Source organism: Pseudophryne corroboree, chromosome 2 (genome assembly GCF_028390025.1).
Source record: "Pseudophryne corroboree isolate aPseCor3 chromosome 2, aPseCor3.hap2, whole genome shotgun sequence".
NCBI classification, from domain to species: Eukaryota; Metazoa; Chordata; class Amphibia; order Anura; family Myobatrachidae; genus Pseudophryne; species Pseudophryne corroboree.
The window spans coordinates 518778600-518798536 of record NC_086445.1 but is presented as its reverse complement, the minus strand read 5'-3'; the positions used below and the strand labels follow the sequence as shown (position 1 = coordinate 518798536).

Here is a 19937-nt window from a genome sequence, read left to right as displayed (position 1 = left end):
CAGCCCCCGGTTGTGCCCCCAGTGGCACCGTGGGATCTTAATGTAGTCTTGGATTTTCTCAAATCCCATTGGTTTGAGCCGCTCAAATCTGTGGAGTTGAAGTATCTTACATGGAAAGTAACCATGCTACTGGCCCTGGCTTCAGCCAGGAGAGTATCAGAATTGGCGGCTTTATCATATAAGAGCCCATATCTGATTTTCCATACGGACAGGGCAGAACTGCGGACGCGTCCTCATTTTCTGCCTAAGGTGGTGTCAGCGTTTCACCTGAACCAGCCTATTGTGGTGCCTGCGGCTACTAACGATTTGGAGGATTCCAAGTTGTTGGACGTGGTCCGGGCATTGAAAATATATATTTCAAGAACGGCGGGAGTCAGAAAGTCTGACTCACTGTTTATATTGTATGCACCCAACAAGATGGGTGCTCCTGCTTCTAAGCAGACGATTGCTCGTTGGATTTGTAGCACAATTCAACTTGCACATTCTGTGGCAGGCTTGCCACAACCTAAATCTGTCAAGGCCCATTCCACAAGGAAAGTGGGCTCATCCTGGGCGGCTGCCCGGGGGGTCTCGGCATTACAACTCTGCCGAGCTGCTACTTGGTCAGGGGCAAACACGTTTGCAAAATTCTACAAATTTGATACCCTGGCTGAGGAGGACCTTGAGTTCTCTCATTCGGTGCTGCAGAGTCATCCGCACTCTCCCGCCCGTTTGGGAGCTTTGGTATAATCCCCATGGTCCTGACGGAGTCCCCAGCATCCACTTAGGACGTTAGAGAAAATAAGAATTTACTTACCGATAATTCTATTTCTCGTAGTCCGTAGTGGATGCTGGGCGCCCATCCCAAGTGCGGATTGTCTGCAATACTTGTACATAGTTATTGTTACAAACAAATTCGGGTTGTTATTGTTGTGAGCCGTCTGTTCAGAGTCTCCTACGTTTGTCATACTGTTAACTGGGTTCAGATCACAAGTTATACGGTGTGATTGGTGTGGCTGGTATGAGTCTTACCCGGGATTCAATATCCTTCCTTATTGTGTACGCTCGTCCGGGCACAGTATCCTAACTGAGGCTTGGAGGAGGGTCATAGGGGGAGGAGCCAGTACACACCACCTAATCCTAAAGCTTTATTTTTGTGCCCTGTCTCCTGCGGAGCCGCTATTCCCCATGGTCCTGACGGAGTCCCCAGCATCCACTACGGACTACGAGAAATAGAATTATCGGTAAGTAAATTCTTATTTTTTTTTCTTTTTTCTTATTTTTATTTTTCTTTCACACACACAGACTGGCAGCTCTGCCACTGCCAGTCTGCACCGCGGGAGCTGCCGGCGGGGTCCCATCGCAGCTGCGTGCGGCTCGGGATGGGCCCCGGCTGAGGGGGACACTGAGCTCTCCTGAGCTGGCCGGACACCGCTGCGTGCGGCACGTGTCGGGGCCGCTCCATCAGGATCCTGCAAGCAGCGGTGAGTACAGACATACACCTCACTCCCTGCTCCCATACATGGGGGCCACGCTCAGGGTCCTTGGTCTAACCCCCCTTCACTCATACTGTATGGGGCTGTGTAATTGCAGGTGCTGAACAGAAAATGTATTTTAGTGGCACCTTTGCAGTTTTGGAACTAGATCGTGTGGCTTTAATCCCCTGAACACCTCAACCATACATCAAGTCCCACCAAAGACGCAGGGCCATCGGGGGATGCAGGGCGCTCCACGCTGAGTTTGCGCGGAAGCTTGGTAGTTTGAACATCGGAGCACTCCCTGCTGGGTTTGTGCGGGTGTTTGCTTGGTTTGAACTTGATAGGGGGCGGAGCTTTCTCCCGCTTTGCTCGGCGGGTTCAGCTCCACGGCCGCTGCTCGGGTGACCGGCGGGGGAGGCAGGACGCTCCCCGCTGACTTGGTGCATTGAACGGTTACAGTTTTTAAATTGGGCGCCATAGCGGGGGGCGGGGCTTCCTCCCGTCTTGGACCTCGGCTCCCGGCGGCCACCTGCGGCTCTGTTTGGTGCTGGCGGCCATTTCCTCTCTGCAGGGGAAACCTCTACCTGGACTCCACTGCTTGCTGTGATTGTCAGGGTCTGCTCATCACTGCAGTAAGTAGCTTTTCTCAGTGATCTAAGGTCATATATATATGATATATAAATGTATATAGTTGTATTGTGTGTGTGTATGTGTGTGTATGTATGTATGTATGTATATATGTGTGTGTGTGTATATATATATATATATATATATATATATATATACATATTTTGTTGTATGTATATTATATTTTATATAGTTTGTGTTATATATATATATATATATATATATATATATCTAGATATATCTAGATATGTATATATATTTTCTCTATCGTCCTAGTGGATGCTGGGGTTCCTGAAAGGACCATGGGGAATAGCGGCTCCGCAGGAGACAGGGCACAAAAAGTAAAGCTTTACGATCAGGTGGTGTGTACTGGCTCCTCCCCCTATGACCCTCCTCCAGACTCCAGTTAGATTTTTGTGCCCGGCCGAGAAGGGTGCAATCTAGGTGGCTCTCCTAAAGAGCTGCTTAGAAAAGTTTAGCTTAGGTTTTTTATTTTACAGTGAGTCCTGCTGGCAACAGGATCACTGCAACGAGGGACTTAGGGGAGAAGAAGTGAACTCACCTGCGTGCAGGATGGATTGGCTTCTTGGCTACTGGACATCAGCTCCAGAGGGACGATCACAGGTACAGCCTGGATGGTCACCGGAGCCTTGCCGCCGGCCCCCTTGCAGATGCTGAAATAAGAAGAGGTCCAGAATCGGCGGCAGAAGACTCCTCAGTCTTCTAAAGGTAGCGCACAGCACTGCAGCTGTGCGCCATTTTCCTCTCAGCACACTTCACACGGCAGTCACTGAGGGTGCAGGGCGCTGGGAAGGGGGGCGCCCTGGGAGGCAAATGAAAACCTATTTTGGCTAAAAATACCTCACATATAGCCTCCGGAGGCTATATGGAGATATTTAACCCCTGCCAGAATCCGTTAAGAGCGGGAGACGAGGCCGCCGAAAAAGGGGCGGGGCCTATCTCCTCAGCACACAGCGTCATTTTCCCTCACAGAAAGACTGGAGGGAAGGCTCCCAGGCTCTCCCCTGCACTGCACTACAGAAACAGGGTTAAAACAGAGAGGGGGGGCATTAATTTGGCGTTAGAAATATATAAAAAAGATGCTATAAGGGAAAACACTTATATAAGGTTGTCCCTATATAATTATAGCGTTTTTGGTGTGTGCTGGCAAACTCTCCCTCTGTCTCTCCAAAGGGCTAGTGGGTCCTGTCCTCTATCAGAGCATTCCCTGTGTGTGTGCTGTGTGTCGGTACGTGTGTGTCGACATGTATGAGGACGATGTTGGTGAGGAGGCGGAGCAATTGCCTGTAATGGTGATGTCACTCTCTAGGGAGTCGACACCGGAATGGATGGCTTATTTAGGGAATTACGTGATAATGTCAACACGCTGCAAGGTCGGTTGACGACATGAGACGGCCGACAAACAATTAGTACCGGTCCAGACGTCTCAAAAACACCGTCAGGGGTTTTAAAACGCCCGTTTACTTTAGTCGGTCGACACAGACACAGACAGGGACACTGAATCCAGTGTCGACGGTGAATAAACAAACGTATTCCTTATTAGGGCCACACGTTAAGGGCAATGAAGGAGGTGTTACATATTTCTGATACTACAAGTACCACAAAAGAGGGTATTATGTGGGATGTGAAAAAACTACCGTAGTTTTTCCTGAATCAGATAAATTAAATAAAGTGTGTGATGATGCGTGGGTTCCCCCCGATAGAAAATTATGGGCGGTATACCCTTTCCCACCAGAAGTTAGGGCGCGTTGGGAAACACCCCTTAGGGTGGATAAGGCGCTCACACGCTTATCAAAACAAGTGGCGGTACCGTCTATAGATAGGGCCGTCCTCAAGGACCAGCTGACAGGAGGCTGGAAAATATCATAAAAAGTATATACACACATACTGGTGTTATACTGCGACCAGCGATCGCCTCAGCCTGGATGTGCAGAGCTGGGGTGGCTTGGTCGGATTCCCTGACTAAAAATATTGATACCCTTGACAGGGACAGTATTTTATTGACTATAGAGCATTTAAAGGATGCATTTCTATATATGCGAGATGCACAGAGGGATATTTGCACTCTGGCATCAAGAGTAAATGCGATGTCCATATCTGCCAGAAGATGTTTATGGACACGACAGTGGTCAGGTGATGCAGATTCCAAACGGCACAAAGGTGTTTCTCTATCGTCCTAGTGGATGCTGGGGTTCCTGAAAGGACCATGGGGAATAGCGGCTCCGCAGGAGACAGGGCACAAAAAGTAAAGCTTTTTCCGATCAGGTGGTGTGCACTGGCTCCTCCCCCTATGACCCTCCTCCAGACTCCAGTTAGATTTTTGTGCCCGGCCGAGAAGGGTGCAATCTAGGTGGCTCTCCTAAAGAGCTGCTTAGAGAAAGTTTAGCTAGGTTTTTTATTTTACAGTGATTCCTGCTGGCAACAGGATCACTGCAGCGAGGGACTGAGGGGAGAAGGAGTCAACTCACCTGCGTGCAGGATGGATTGGTTTCTTGGCTACTGGACATCAAGCTCCAGAGGGACGATCACAGGTACAGCCTGGATGGTCACCGGAGCCACGCCGCCGGCCCCCTTGCAGATGCTGAAATCAGAAGAGGTCCAGAATCGGCGGCTGAAGACTCCTGCAGTCTTCTAAAGGTAGCGCACAGCACTGCAGCTGTGCGCCATTTTCCTCTCAGCACACTTCACACGGCAGTCACTGAGGGTGCAGGGCGCTGGGAGGGGGGCGCCCTGGGAGGCAAATGAGTACCTATAAAGGCTAAAAATACCTCACATATAGCCCTAGAGGCTATATGGAGATATTTAACCCCTGCCTAATTTTTCTAAATAGCGGGAGACGAGCCCGCCGGAAAAGGGGCGGGGCCTATCTCCTCAGCACACGGCGCCATTTCCTCTCACAGCTCCGCTGGTCAGGACGGCTCCCAAGTCTCTCCCCTGCACTGCACTACAGAAACAGGGTAAAACAGAGAGGGGGGGGCACATTTATGGCGATATTTTGATATAACAAAGCAGCTATAAGGGAGCACTTATTATAAGGCTATCCCTGATATATATATAGCGCTTTTGGTGTGTGCTGGCAAACTCTCCCTCTGTCTCCCCAAAGGGCTAGTGGGTCCTGTCTTCGTTAGGAGCATTCCCTGTGTGTCTGCTGTGTCGGTACGTGTGTGTCGACATGTATGAGGACGATATTGGTGTGGAGGCGGAGCAATTGCCAAATATGAGGATGTCACCCCCTAGGGAGTCGACACCAGAATGGATGCCTTTATTTATGGAACTACGGGATAGTGTCAACACGCTAAAGCAGTCGTTTGACGACATGAGACGGCCGGACAATCAATTAGTGCCTGTCCAGGCGACTCAAACACCGTCAGGGGCTGTGAAACGCCCTTTGCCTCAGTCGGTCGACACAGACCCAGACACAGGCGATGACTCCAGTGGTGACGGTGACGAATCAACCGTATTTTCCAGTAGGGCCACACGTTATATGATTTTGGCAATGAAGGAGGCGTTACATTTAGCTGATACTACAGGTACCACTAAACAGGGTATTATGTGGGGTATGAAAAAACTACCTATAGTTTTTCCTGAATCAGAAGAACTAAATGACGTGTGTAATGAAGCGTGGGTTGCCCCTGATAAAAAGCTGATAATTTCAAAGAAATTATTGGCATTATACCCTTTCCCGCCAGAGGTTAGGGAGCGCTGGGAAACACCTCCTAGGGTGGACAAGGCGCTAACACGCTTATCTAAACAAGTGGCGTTACCCTCTCCTGAGACGGCCGCACTTAAAGATCCATCAGATAGGAGGATGGAAAATATCCAAAAAAGTATATACACACATGCAGGTGTTATACTACGACCAGCTGTAGCGACTGCCTGGATGGGCAGTGCGGGGGTAGTTTGGTCAGAATCCCTGATTGAAAATATTGATACCCTGGACAGGGACAATATTTTACTGTCGTTAGAACAAATAAAGGATGCATTTCTTTATATGCGTGATGCACAGAGGGATATATGCACACTGGCATCACGGGTAAGTGCTATGTCCATTTCGGCCAGAAGAGCTTTATGGACGCGACAGTGGACAGGCGATGCGGATTCAAAACGGCATATGGAAGTTTTGCCGTATAAAGGGGAGGAGTTATTTGGAGTCGGTCTATCAGATTTGGTGGCCACGGCTACAGCCGGGAAATCCACCTTTCTACCTCAAGTCACTCCCCAACAGAAAAAGGCACCGACTTTTCAACCGCAGCCCTTTCGTTCCTTTAAAAATAAGAGAGCAAAGGGCTATTCATATCTGCCACGAGGCAAAGGTCGAGGGAAGAGACAGCAACACGCAGCTCCTTCCCAGGATCAGAAGCCCTCCCCGGCTTCTACAAAAGCCTCAGCATGACGCTGGGGCTTCTCAAGCGGACTCGGGGACCGTGGGGGGTCGTCTCAAAAATTACAGCGCGCAGTGGGCTCACTCGCAAGTAGATCCCTGGATCCTGCAGATAATATCTCAGGGATACAGGTTGGAATTAGAGACAGATCCACCTCGCCGTTTCCTGAAGTCTGCTTTACCAACGTCCCCCTCCGAAAGGGAGACGGTGTTGGAAGCCATTCACACTCAGCAGGTGATAGTCAAGGTACCTCTTCTGCAACAAGGGAAGGGGTATTATTCCACTCTTTTTGTGGTACCGAAGCCGGATGGCTCGGTAAGGCCTATTCTAAATCTGAAGTCCTTGAACCTGTACATAAAGAAGTTCAAGTTCAAAATGGAGTCACTCAGAGCAGTGATAGCGAACCTGGAAGAGGGGGACTTTATGGTATCCTTGGACATCAAGGATGCGTATCTCCACGTTCCAATTTACCCCTCACACCAGGGGTACCTCAGGTTCGTTGTACAAAACTGTCACTATCAGTTTCAGACGCTGCCGTTCGGATTGTCCACGGCACCTCGGATCTTTACAAAGGTAATGGCCGAGATGATGATTCTTCTTCGAAGAAAAGGCGTATTAATTATCCCATACTTGGACGATCTCCTAATAAGGGCGAGGTCCAGAGAACAGCTAGAGATGGGATTAGCACTGTCTCAGGAAGTGCTAAAACAGCACGGGTGGATTCTGAATATTCCAAAATCCCAGTTAATGCCGACAACTCGTCTGCTGTTCCTAGGGATGATTCTGGACACGGTTCAGAAAAAGGTTTTTCTCCCGGAGGAAAAAGCCAAGGAGTTATCCGAGCTTGTCAGGAACCTCCTAAAACCAGGAAAGGTGTCTGTACATCAATGCACAAGAGTCCTGGGAAAAATGGTGGCTTCTTACGAAGCAATTCCATTCGGCAGATTCCACGCAAGAATTTTCCAAAGGGATCTGTTGAACAAATGGTCAGGGTCGCATCTTCAGATGCACCTGCGGATAACCCTGTCTCCAAGGACAAGGGTGTCTCTTCTGTGGTGGTTGCAGAGTGCTCATCTATTGGAGGGCCGCAGATTCGGCATACAGGATTGGATCCTGGTGACCACGGACGCCAGCCTGAGAGGCTGGGGAGCAGTCACACAAGGAAGAAACTTCCAGGGAGTATGGACGAGCCTGGAAACGTCTCTTCACATAAACATTCTGGAACTAAGAGCAATATACAATGCTCTAAGCCAGGCAGAACCTCTGCTTCAGGGAAAACCGGTGTTGATCCAGTCGGACAACATCACGGCAGTCGCCCATGTGAACAGACAGGGCGGCACAAGAAGCAGGAGTGCAATGGCAGAAGCTGCAAGGATTCTTCGCTGGGCAGAGAATCATGTGATAGCACTGTCAGCAGTGTTCATCCCGGGAGTAGACAACTGGGAAGCAGACTTCCTCAGCAGACACGATCTTCACCCGGGAGAGTGGGGACTTCATCCAGAAGTCTTCCACATGCTGGTAACCCGTTGGGAAAGACCAATGGTGGACATGATGGCGTCTCGCCTCAACAAAAAACTGGACAGGTATTGCGCCAGGTCAAGAGATCCGCAGGCAATAGCTGTGGACGCGCTGGTAACGCCTTGGGTGTACCAGTCGGTGTATGTGTTTCCTCCTCTGCCTCTCATACCAAAAGTATTGAGAATTATACGGCAAAGAGGCGTAAGAACGATACTAGTGGTTCCGGATTGGCCAAGAAGGACTTGGTACCCGGAACTTCAAGAGATGATCACGGAAGATCCGTGGCCTCTACCTCTAAGGAGGGACTTGCTTCAGCAGGGTCCCTGTCTGTTTCAAGACTTACCGCGGCTGCGTTTGACGGCATGGCGGTTGAACGCCGGATCCTAAAGGAAAAAGGCATGCCGGAAGAAGTCATTCCTACTTTGATTAAAGCAAGGAAGGAAGTAACCGTCCAACATTATCACCGAATTTGGCGAAAATATGTTGCGTGGTGCGAAGATCGGAGTGCTCCGACGGAGGAATTTCAACTGGGTCGATTCCTACATTTCCTGCAATCAGGATTGTCAATGGGTCTCAAATTGGGATCTATTAAGGTTCAAATTTCGGCCCTGTCGATTTTCTTTCAAAAAGAATTGGCTTCAGTCCCTGAAGTCCAGACCTTTGTTAAGGGAGTGCTGCATATACAGCCTCCTGTGGTGCCTCCAGTGGCACCGTGGGATCTCAATGTGGTTTTGGATTTCCTAAAATCTCATTGGTTTGAACCACTAAAAAAGGTGGATTTGAAATATCTCACATGGAAAGTGACCATGCTTATAGCCCTGGCTTCTGCCAGGAGAGTGTCAGAATTGGCAGCTTTATCTTACAAAAGCCCATATCTGATTTTCCATTCGGACAGGGCAGAACTGCGGACTCGTCCGCATTTTCTCCCTAAGGTGGTGTCAGCATTTCATCTGAACCAGCCTATTGTAGTGCCTGCGGCTACAAGTGACTTGGAGGACTCCAAGTTACTGGACGTTGTCAGAGCATTAAAAATATATATTGCAAGGACAGCTGGAGTCAGAAAATCTGACTCGTTGTTTATATTGTATGCACCCAACAAGATGGGTGCTCCGGCGTCTAAGCAGACGATTGCTCGTTGGATCTGTAGCACAATCCAACTTGCACATTCTGTGGCAGGCCTGCCACAGCCTAAATCTGTAAAGGCCCACTCCACAAGGAAGGTGGGCTCATCTTGGGCGGCTGCCCGAGGGGTCTCGGCATTACAACTTTGCCGAGCAGCTACGTGGTCAGGGGAGAACACGTTTGTAAAATTTTACAAATTTGATACTCTGGCTAAGGAGGACCTGGAGTTCTCTCATTCGGTGCTGCAGAGTCATCCGCACTCTCCCGCCCGTTTGGGAGCTTTGGTATAATCCCCATGGTCCTTTCAGGAACCCCAGCATCCACTAGGACGATAGAGAAAATAAGATTTTACTTACCGATAAATCTATTTCTCGGAGTCCGTAGTGGATGCTGGGCGCCCATCCCAAGTGCGGATTATCTGCATAAATTGTACATAGTTATTGTTAACTAATTCGGGTTATTGTTGAAGGAAGCCATCTTTCAGAGGCTCCGCTGTTATCATACTGTTAACTGGGTTTAGATCACAAGTTGTACGGTGTGATTGGTGTGGCTGGTATGAGTCTTACCCGGGATTCAAAATCCTCCCTTATTGTGTACGCTCGTCCGGGCACAGTACCTAACTGGAGTCTGGAGGAGGGTCATAGGGGGAGGAGCCAGTGCACACCACCTGATCGGAAAAAGCTTTACTTTTTGTGCCCTGTCTCCTGCGGAGCCGCTATTCCCCATGGTCCTTTCAGGAACCCCAGCATCCACTACGGACTCCGAGAAATAGATTTATCGGTAAGTAAAATCTTATTATTGCCGTATAAAGGAAGAGGAGTTATTTGGGGTCGGTCCATCGGACCTGGTGGCCACGGCAACTGCTGGAAAATCCACCGTTTTTACCCTAAGTCACATCTCTGCAGAAAAAGACACCGTCTTTTCAGCCTCAGTCCTTTCGTCCCTATAAGATCATATCTGCCCAGGGATAGAGGAAAGGGAAGAAGACTGCAGCAGGCAGCCCATTCCCAGGAACAGAAGCGTTCCACCGCTTCTGACAAGTTCTCAGCATGGCGCTGAGACCGTACAGGACCCCTGGATCCTACAAGTAGTATCCCAGGGGTACAGATTGGAATGTCGAGACGTTTCCCCTTCGCAGGCTCCTGAAGTCTGCTTTACCAAGGTCTCCCTCCGACAAGGAGGCAGTATGGGAAAAAATTCACAAGCTGTATTCCCAGCAGGTGATAATTAAATTACCCCTCCTACTACAAGAAAAGGGGGTATTATTCCACACTATATTGTGGTACTGAAGCCAGAAGGCTAGGTGAGACTTATTCTAAATCTAAAAAATTTTGAACACTTACAAAGGTTCAAATCAAGATGGAGTCACTCAGAGCAGTGATAACGAACCAGAAGGGGACTATATAGTGTCCCGGGACATCAGGGATGCTTACCTCTATGTCCCAAATTTGCCCTTCTCACTAAGGGTACCTCAGGTTCGTGGTGCAGAACTGTCACTATCCGTTTCAGACGCTGCCGTTTGGATTGTCCACGGCACCCCGGGTCTTTACCAAGGTAATGGCCGAAATGATGATTCTTCTTCGAAGAAAAGGCATCTTAATTATCCCTTACTTGGACGATCTCCTGATAAGGGCATAGTCCAGGGAACAGTTGGAGGTCGGAGTAGCACTATCTCGGATACTGCTACAACAGCACGGCTGGATTCTAAATATTCCAAAATCGCAGCTGATCCCGACGACACGTCTGCTGTGCCTAGGGATGATTCTGGACACAGTCCAGAAAAAGGTGTTTCTCCCGGAAGAGAAAGCCAGGGAGTTATCCGAGCTAGTCAGGAACCTCCTAAAAACAGTGCATCATTGCACAAGGGTCCTGGTAAAAATGGTGGCTTCCTACGAAGCAATTCCATTCGGCAGATTTCACGCAAGAACTTTTCAGTGGGATCTGCTGGACAAATGGTCAGGATCGCATCTTCAGATGCATCAGCGGATAACCCTATATCCAAGGACAAGGGTGTCTCTCCTGTGGTGGTTATAGAGTGCTCATCTTCTAGAGGGCCGCAGATTCGGCATTCAGGATTGGATGCTGGTGACCACGGAGGCCAGCCCGAGAGGCTGGGGAGCAGTCACACAAGGAAAAAATTTCCAGGGAGTGTGATCAAGTCTGGAGACTTTTCTCCACATAAATATACTGGAGCTAAGGGTAAATTTATAATGCTCTAAGCCATAGGTTCTCAAACTCGGTCCTCAGGACCCCACACGGTGCATGTTTTGCAGGTCTCCTCACAGAATCACAAGTGAAATAATTAGCTGCACCTGTGGGCCTTTTAAAATGTGTCAGTGAGTAATTAATACACCTGTGCACCTGCTGGGTTACCTGCAAAACATGCACTGTGTGGGGTCCTGAGGACCGAGTTTGAGAACCTCTGCTCTAAGCTTAGCAAGACCTCTGCTTCAAGGTCAGCCGGTATTGATCCAGTGGGAAAAACATCACGGCAGTCGCCCACGTAAACAGACAGGGCGACACAAGAAGCAGGAGGGCAATGGCAAAAACTGCAAGGACTTTTCGCTGGGCGGAAAATCATGTGATAGCACTGTCAGCAGTGTTTCATCCCGGGAATGGAAACTGGGAAGCAGACTTCCTCAGCAGGCACGACCTCCACCCGGGAGAGTGGAAACTTCATCGGGAAGTTTTTTTCCACATGATTGTAAACCGTTGGGAAATACCAAAGGTGGACATGATGGCGTCCCGTCTGAACAAAAAACGGGACAGGTATTGCGCCAGGTCAAGAGACCCTCAGGCAATAGCTGTGGACGTTCTGGTAACACCGTGGGTGTACCAGTCGGTGTATGTGTTCCCTCCTCTGCTTCTCATACCTAAGGTGCTGAGAATTATAAGACGTAGAGGAGTAAGAACTATACTCATGGCTCCGGATTGGCCAAGAAGGACTTGGTACCCGGAACTTCAAGAGATGCTTACAGAGGTCTTATGGCCTCTGCCGCTAAGAAGGGACTTGCTTCAGCAAGTACCATGTCTGTTCCAAGACTTACCGCAGCTGCGTTTGTCGGCATGGCGGTGGAACGCCGGATCCTAAGGGAAAAAGGCATTCCGGAAGAGGTCATTCCTACCCTGGTCAAAGCCAGAAAGGAGGTGACCGCACAACATTATCACCACATGTGGCGAAAATATGTTGCGTGGTGTGAGGCCAGGAAGGCCCCACAAAGAAATTTCAACTCTGTCGATTCCTGCATTTCCTGCAAACAGGAGTGTCTATGGGCCTCAAATTGGGGTCCATTAAGGTTCAAATTTCGGCCCTGTCAATTTTCTTCCAGAAAGAATTGGCTTCAGTTCCTGAAGTCCAGAACTTTGTCAAGGGAGTATTGCATATACAACCCTCTTTTGTGCCTCCAGTGGCACTGTGGGATCTCAACGTAGTTCTGGGATTCCTCAAATCACATTGGTTTAAAACCAGTCAAATCTGTGGATTTGAAGCATCTCACATGGAAAGTGACCATGCTCTTGGCCCTGGCCTGGACCAGGCGAGTGTCAAATTGGTGGTTTTTTTCTCAAAAAAGCCCATATTTGTTTGTCCATTCGGACAGGGCAGAGCTGCGGACTCGTCCCCAGTTCTCTCCCTAAGGTGGTGTCAGTGTTTCACCTGAACCAGCTTATTGTGGTGCCTTGCACCTACTAGGGACTTGGAGGACTCCAAGTTGCTAGATGTTGTCAGGGCCCTGAAAATATAGGTTCCAGGACGGCTGGAGTCAGGAAAACTGACTTGCTGTTATCCTGTATGCACCCAACAAACTGGGTGCTCTTGCTTTTAAGCAGACTATTGCTAGTTGGATGTGTAATACAATTCAGCTTGCACATTCTGTGGCAGGCCTGCCACAGCCAAAATATGTAAATGCCCATTCCACAAGGAAGGTGGGCTCATCTTGGGCGGCTGCCCGAGGGGTCTCGGCTTTACAACTTTGCCGAGCGGCTATTTAGTCAGGGGCAAACACGTTTGTAAAATCCTACAAATTTGATACCCTGGCTAAGGAGGACCTGGAGTTCTCTCATTCGGTGCTGCAGAGTCATCCGCACTCTCCCGCCCGTTTGGGAGCTTTGGTATAATCCCCATGGTCCTTTCAGGAACCCCAGCATCCACTAGGACGATAGAGAAAATAAGAATTTACTTACCGATAATTCTATTTCTCGGAGTCCGTAGTGGATGCTGGGCGCCCATCCCAAGTGCGGATTATCTGCAATACTTGTACATAGTTACAAAAATCGGGTTATTATTGTTGTGAGCCATCTTTTCAGAGGCTCTGCTGTTATCATACTGTTAACTGGGTTCAGATCACAAGTTGTACGGTGTGATTGGTGTGGCTGGTATGAGTCTTACCCGGGATTCAAAATTCCTCCCTTATTGTGTACGCTCGTCCGGGCACAGTACCTAACTGGAGTCTGGAGGAGGGTCATAGGGGGAGGAGCCAGTACACACCACCTGATCGTAAAGCTTTACTTTTTGTGCCCTGTCTCCTGCGGAGCCGCTATTCCCCATGGTCCTTTCAGGAACCCCAGCATCCACTACGGACTCCGAGAAATAGAATTATCGGTAAGTAAATTCTTATCAACTAGCGCCGTTGATTTTAAAGTTAGGCGCCATAGTGGGGGGGGCTTAAACCTGACTCTCAGGTCAGTGCCCCTTTGTCAGGGGGGCTATGGCTGTTAATTCAACACGGAGTCCCCTGTTTATGGAATATGGAGTCCGCTCACTACTGCTCTTTATCAGGGCACAGTTACTCACTGAATATTTACACTACAAGCTCCACCGACATTTATTATAATAACGCAGACCTGGGTTCACGTCCCACATATCTTCACCCTGCCACATGAATTTTTCCCCCGGCTTTACTCACAGGCTGGCCGCCATTTTGGGCAACCAGCGGAGCTTACTAAATTAGTAGTACACTACATACAGGGCGGGTGTGGTCACTCCTTTATTACTCTTTTGTTTCACTTGGTAATAATACTGTGTGTAATTTGGGGGAATGTGTGTGGTATCAGCCAAATAGCTGCAGTGGCTCGGTACGCTTATAGCGGGGACATCTGAACACAGATTGAATTCCATCAAACACCAACTTTAAGGGATATGTGCCTATCAGGGCACGTTATAGTGCAGAGTTTATAGAGGGTTACACTTCTTTAACCTGTCTTTTCTGTTTTCGTTTAACTAAACGTAACACCCAGGACAGAGAATTCCCTGTTATGTGTAGATTGTGCGGTGGAGCCATCTGATTACCCCTCAATGCAGCTGCAGGACGTTCCTGTTTGAACAGCTCAGCTTATGCAGGTAAGGTCACCGTTACCAGAGACCCCGTCCGTCATTTCTTCTCCCCGGGTTTCTAAAAGGAGGTTGCTAACCTCAGTGTTACACGACGCTGCGGATGAGAGACCTCTCTTGAAGGAGGCAATAGATGTCCGGGATACTGAGGATGTCTGTTTCCGGTGGGGTCCGAACCAGTGTCTCTGGGTCCTGGAGACATCCGACTGCACGTTTTCAGGTTTCTAAAAGGATCTTGCTAACCTCCATGTTACACGAGATACTGATTATGTTTCGGTGGAGTCTGAACCAGTATCTCAGGATATTGAGGCGTATTGTACAGCAGTTCGTCTGGTGCTGTAGATAAAGAGGTCGGACACTACAGGTCCCTCGGGGTTTTGACGCCAAGGAAGAAATGACAGCGACTTGTTCAGTTTCGAATGAGCTGGGCATGCTTCGGTAGGCTGCCGGAAACATCCGAATTCACAATTTCAGGTATCGAACAATGTTGGTTTGCCTATCCTTTTCCCGCAGAAAGCAGGAAACGATATCAGGCCTCTCCAGGGTATACCGCTCAATGTATCCCCAGTCCAACAGGCTGCCGTTTTTCCTGGGGCAACCTTGCTGAGGGATCCATCTGAGAGACCTATGCGACAGCAGGGGTTCGACCTTGTCCGGAGCAGGTAGGTTGTGGAACAATTGTCCTCTAGGTTACAGAATAATTTGCATCAGGATCAACTGATGCTTTGGGACAGATCAGAATCACGATTCTGCTTTATATTCTTTTGAGGTCTCCACGCCTGTATACTCGGAACCTGCAGTTTCGCCTGGGCTGTCTTAACCAGACGACCTCTGGGGCTGCGACAGTGACAGGTGAACATGGAATCCTAAGGGGCAGCTGGTTCAGGGGAAGGAACTTCCTGCATGATTTCTCGAACCTTTGGGGGTAAGTCCACTTTTCTTTCCCCTACTGCTGCCCCAGCTCCAAGACGGACCTTTACCGGTCTTTCCTTTAGATCTTTCCGTGCCCTTTCAGGCTTTCGACTCCCAAGTCAGGGGCGGTATCTCAGTCGCCAAGGGATCTCATGGTAGCAGGCTGAAGCAGAGGTTCAGCATCCTTGGTCCAGTCTGATTTTAGGTAATCCAACACACCCACCGCAGGTCAGACTTTCCTACCACCTGGGGGGTCCCAGGGTAGGCGCCTGTCGGTGGTCCTACTGGGAGGACTGGGAAGGCTTGGGCGGTTACAGACTCGATTTTGGAGTCCAACCGTCTCAGGGGTCCCTAGGCATGGGTTGGCCGGTTTACGATGACAAGACAGTCATACTGCCGGCGGCGCTCCAGATGCTTCTAACCGCAAAGGGTGTTGATCCCTGTTTTCACATATCATTTGAATCGGGGCATTTCTCAGGCCTTTGTTTTCTTTTCCCGTGCCGAAGCCAGATGGCTCGGTCAGGCCTATTCTGGCCTTAGAATCCTTTCAGTCTGTGATTGCTAGTTTGAAGAAGAAAGGGGGTTTTACGCGTCCCTTGTCTTCAAGGATGCCTGTTTACTGAACTCCGTTGGGTTTCCTCATCGGGCTTTTCTCAGATTCGCATTACAGGATACTCATTTTCAACAGCCCGGCTAGCTCAGTCGGTAGAGCATGAGACTCTTAATCTCAGGGTCGTGGGTTCGAGCCCCACGTTGGGCGCTGTTCCCTAATTGGACAATCTACTGCTGGAATCCCACTCTGCAGATTAGGTTGCTTCTGAATACCCGGAGGATCCAGGAGCTTCTGGTTCGACACGGGTCCAGTTTATGCTCCTCGTAGACGGTTCTCAACTCTGTACGTCAGAGGTTTTTTCCTTCCTCGCAACCAGGTACTCTCTTTCTTCAGTCAAGTTGCGACTCGATGAGTGGTCGCCTACATTCCCCTCTGAGCGGAGGACAACAATCTTCTTTCCAGGTCAAGCCGCCAGGTCAGACTCCCGGGTGAGGGGACATTCCCCGGAGTTTTGTCAGCTGGTCCGCTGTTGGCGGAGATTCCGGATCGACCTCAGGGCGTTCTGACTCTTTAACCCTTTCTTTTTCATCCACTAGGGGTCACTGGAGTACTCTTGGGATATGGACGGCTTAGCAGAAACAAAGGCACTGAATATTTAAATTTAGAACTCTCCACCCCTTCATATCCCAGAGTACCTCAGTGTACGACCTCAGTGTTTTTTCCGTGCTCACAGCAATAACAAGGCTTGTGGGGACTTCCCACACTTGGTGGAAGATTTTATTAATTTTTCATTTTTACTTTTTACTTTTTACTATAGCACATCCCTTCCCAGTTTCTGGAAAAACATGGGTCCGGGATAGTGCCGCTGCACGGGCAGCGCATGGCGTGTCGGTCCTCACAAAGAGCACCCTCACAGCCACAGGCCCACTGGCTCCTGCAACAACTGGACGGAGCTTACAGAAAGAAGCCCCGTCGCAGCCATGAAGAAGTGATCAAAAAGCTGGACGGAGCTTACAGATAGAAGCCCCGTCGCAGCTATGACCGGAGAGCTCTGAGCTTAGAAGCCCGTCGCAGACCTCCTACAAAAGGTATGCTGGGGAAACGGGGCGGTCAGCGCAGGCTGCCGCCCCGCTGTGTGGGGTCCGTTGGCTACCGCTCACTGCCACTTAGCCCAGCCGCTCCGTCCTCCTGGCCCAGCCGCTCCGTCCTCCTGGCCCAGGCGCTCCGTCCTCCCGGCCCAGGCGCTCCGTCCGCGCTGTATGGAAAGTGCAGCGCCCAGAGGGGGAGACCCGCCGCGGCTCGGCTAGCGACAGCTACGCGCCCCGGCCAGCCGCCCTCCGCTACTTTGAATGTGTCTCTCGCCTCCCTGCAATGAGCTTCCCGGCTCACCGCTAACACAGCGCTACAGGGAGTACAGAGAGGGGGGGGGGGGACCTGGCTGATTACAGCGCGGCTGCAAGGGTAAATAGCAGGCTGCCATATCTATAGGAATGTTAATACAAAATTAACTGCAGGCAGTGTTTATATTAACTGGATTGTGACCTGCCTGTGATTATGCAGGGTATAATAGGCTATTGAGCCTATATTAACACTGAAGGCATGTATTGTAACCTGCATGTGTTTATTACTGTTTACTAGACAGTGATTATCACTGTATAATAGGCTATTGAGCCTATATTAACACTGCAGCAGGTATTGTAATCTGTCCTGTGATTTTCAGTGTAAGCATGGCATGGGGGCCATTTTAATCATGTTTCCTGTTTCTTCCAGTTTGTAATTCCAGAACATTCCTGCCATACATCTCTACTCCACACGGAGGCGCAGGGGTGTTGGTGGGAATTTTGGTTCAGGTTTCACATAGGCTAGCCATGTGAACTGTATTTCGACATAAATATATATATATATATATATATATATATATATATATATATATATATATATATATATATATATATATATATATATATATAATTACACACCTTAAGTAAAGACTTTACTGGGTTGTGCAAGTGTCTGGCCTTTGGCTATTGTGTTGTCTGTGTGTATAAGGAGTAAGGCTCCAAAACAGACTAAAAACAAGGTTTACTACAATGTCTGTACATAAATCTACCACAGATTCAGTTGCGTTGTAGGTTTCCACTCCGGAAGCCTGTTCATTCCCAGATCCTATGTTAAGCATTGGCAATTCAAATTGACTCCGTTCGACAGGAGTGGTAAGATCGGAGTCTCGGAAGTTACTCCGCCTGCTCTAACGGAGGAGTCTCAGACTTTCCAAAGGTCCAACTTCCTTTTGGGTACCAGGGTGTTAATTTAACTGGTCTTATCATTTAATGCAGTCTGACAAATTCTATATCAAACCTCACAGCGATAACTACGAGTGAGAAGGGTACATTAGAGCAGCAGTCAGATAGTGCGGGGTTTGGGCAACCATACATTGCTAATTGACCAGTGAGTCAATGTCTCAAATTTACAGAGACTAAGGAGACTCTAACATCTAATCCGTCGAATTTAATAAACGACAGATCTTCAATGAGTTTCTTATTTAGAATATCTGACTAAGATTTAAGTCTATTTACCCGTTTCCACATCTAAATGGGAGAATCCGCCATTTAAAGGTTAAAAGACAAGACTGCCTCTGTCGGACGAAATTAGGCGTTTTGGCAGGTTGCCATTCAGTCTCTGCTGGTTTCAGCTGTTTTTATTTCCAGGCCTGGTACACCAACAGAGTCAGGGTTACTTATTCCCCTCTGTTTGGGGTACCGAAGCCGGAGGGCTCCGTCGCAGTCTCAATCAGCAAGTCACTTACTACAGTTTGAAAATGGATTTCTGCGGTTAGTATTTGCATATTTGGAGCCACAAGATTGCATGATTGCGCTTGATCTTCAGAATGCGTATTTACCCATTCCGGTTTGGTCACCGCATCACAGGTTCTTGCGTTTTGCAATACGCCACAACCATTAACCGTTTCAGGTTCTACCGTTTGGCCTCTTGTCAGCGCCTCGGGTATTCACCAAAGTGATGTTGGTGATGATAGCTCATCTCAGAGCCCTGGCAGTGACAATCGTTCCATACTTAGACGATCTGCTCATAAGAACTCTGTCTCAACAGAGGTTCCTCTTACTTGCGCTACTAACGTACACCACGGTTGCAGTGTCAAGTTCAAAAACAATCGCATCTAATTCCGTCTGAACGACTTCAATTCCTAGGTATGAGTATAGATACGGTAAATCAAAGAGATTTACCTACTACACCAGAAAGAACAGATTATACCATCTAGTACAATTAGTGCAAAAGCCACGCACACTAGCGGTACATTGGTGTATTCGCCTATCAGGAACAATGATGTGTTTTCGAAGCACTTTAGTTCGCCGGGTTTCACTCGCGTTTCCCACAGGGGGCGAGGGTGTCTATACTCTGGGCGAGAGTCTCAGAGGTTGAGGAGTTGTAGTTAAAAAGGTCAGCGACAGGGGTTCTAAAATGGATCACGACAGATTGCTGTCTATAAATGTCCTGGAACTCCGTGCAATTTACAATGCACTACATGCTTCGCTTTCAGTCTGTCCAAGTGCAGTCAGACAACGCAACGGGAGTTGCATACACAACATCCAGGGAGGACCGAGAAGCCGCATGGCAATGCGGGAGGTAGCTCGAATCCTCAATTGCCCAGAATACCACAAGGTGATATTGTCGACGGGGTTCATTCCGGGAGTGGACATCTGTTAGACAGATGATCTTAGCCGTCGGGATTTTCATCCAGAAAACTGGGCATTAAATCCAGAGGTGTTTCACATGTGGGTCCACAGGTGGGGGGTTACCTTCAGGTGTACGTGATGGCATCTCGCCACAATTACAAACGCTCAGTATGTGTACAGAACGACAGATCACAAGGGCAGTGGCGGTGGAGGCTCTCACATTCGCGTGGTCGTGTATCTGGGTCCACCGTTTTCCGCTGCTCTCTCCGTTGCTAAAACGGATCATAAGACAGTTCGTCACAGTCATACTAGTGATATCTCATG

The 19937-nt window shown here is 49.0% G+C and overlaps 1 protein-coding gene and 1 non-coding gene across 11 annotated transcripts in view; both read left to right on the top strand.

The window, feature by feature from the left end:
• Positions 1-19937, top strand: part of SRRM1 (serine and arginine repetitive matrix 1) — a 256992-nt gene that overhangs the window by 190337 nt on the left and 46718 nt on the right. The window lies entirely within an intron of this gene.
• Positions 16056-16128, top strand: TRNAK-CUU (transfer RNA lysine (anticodon CUU)). Its single transcript has one exon. It is a non-coding gene; the product is annotated as a tRNA-Lys (tRNA).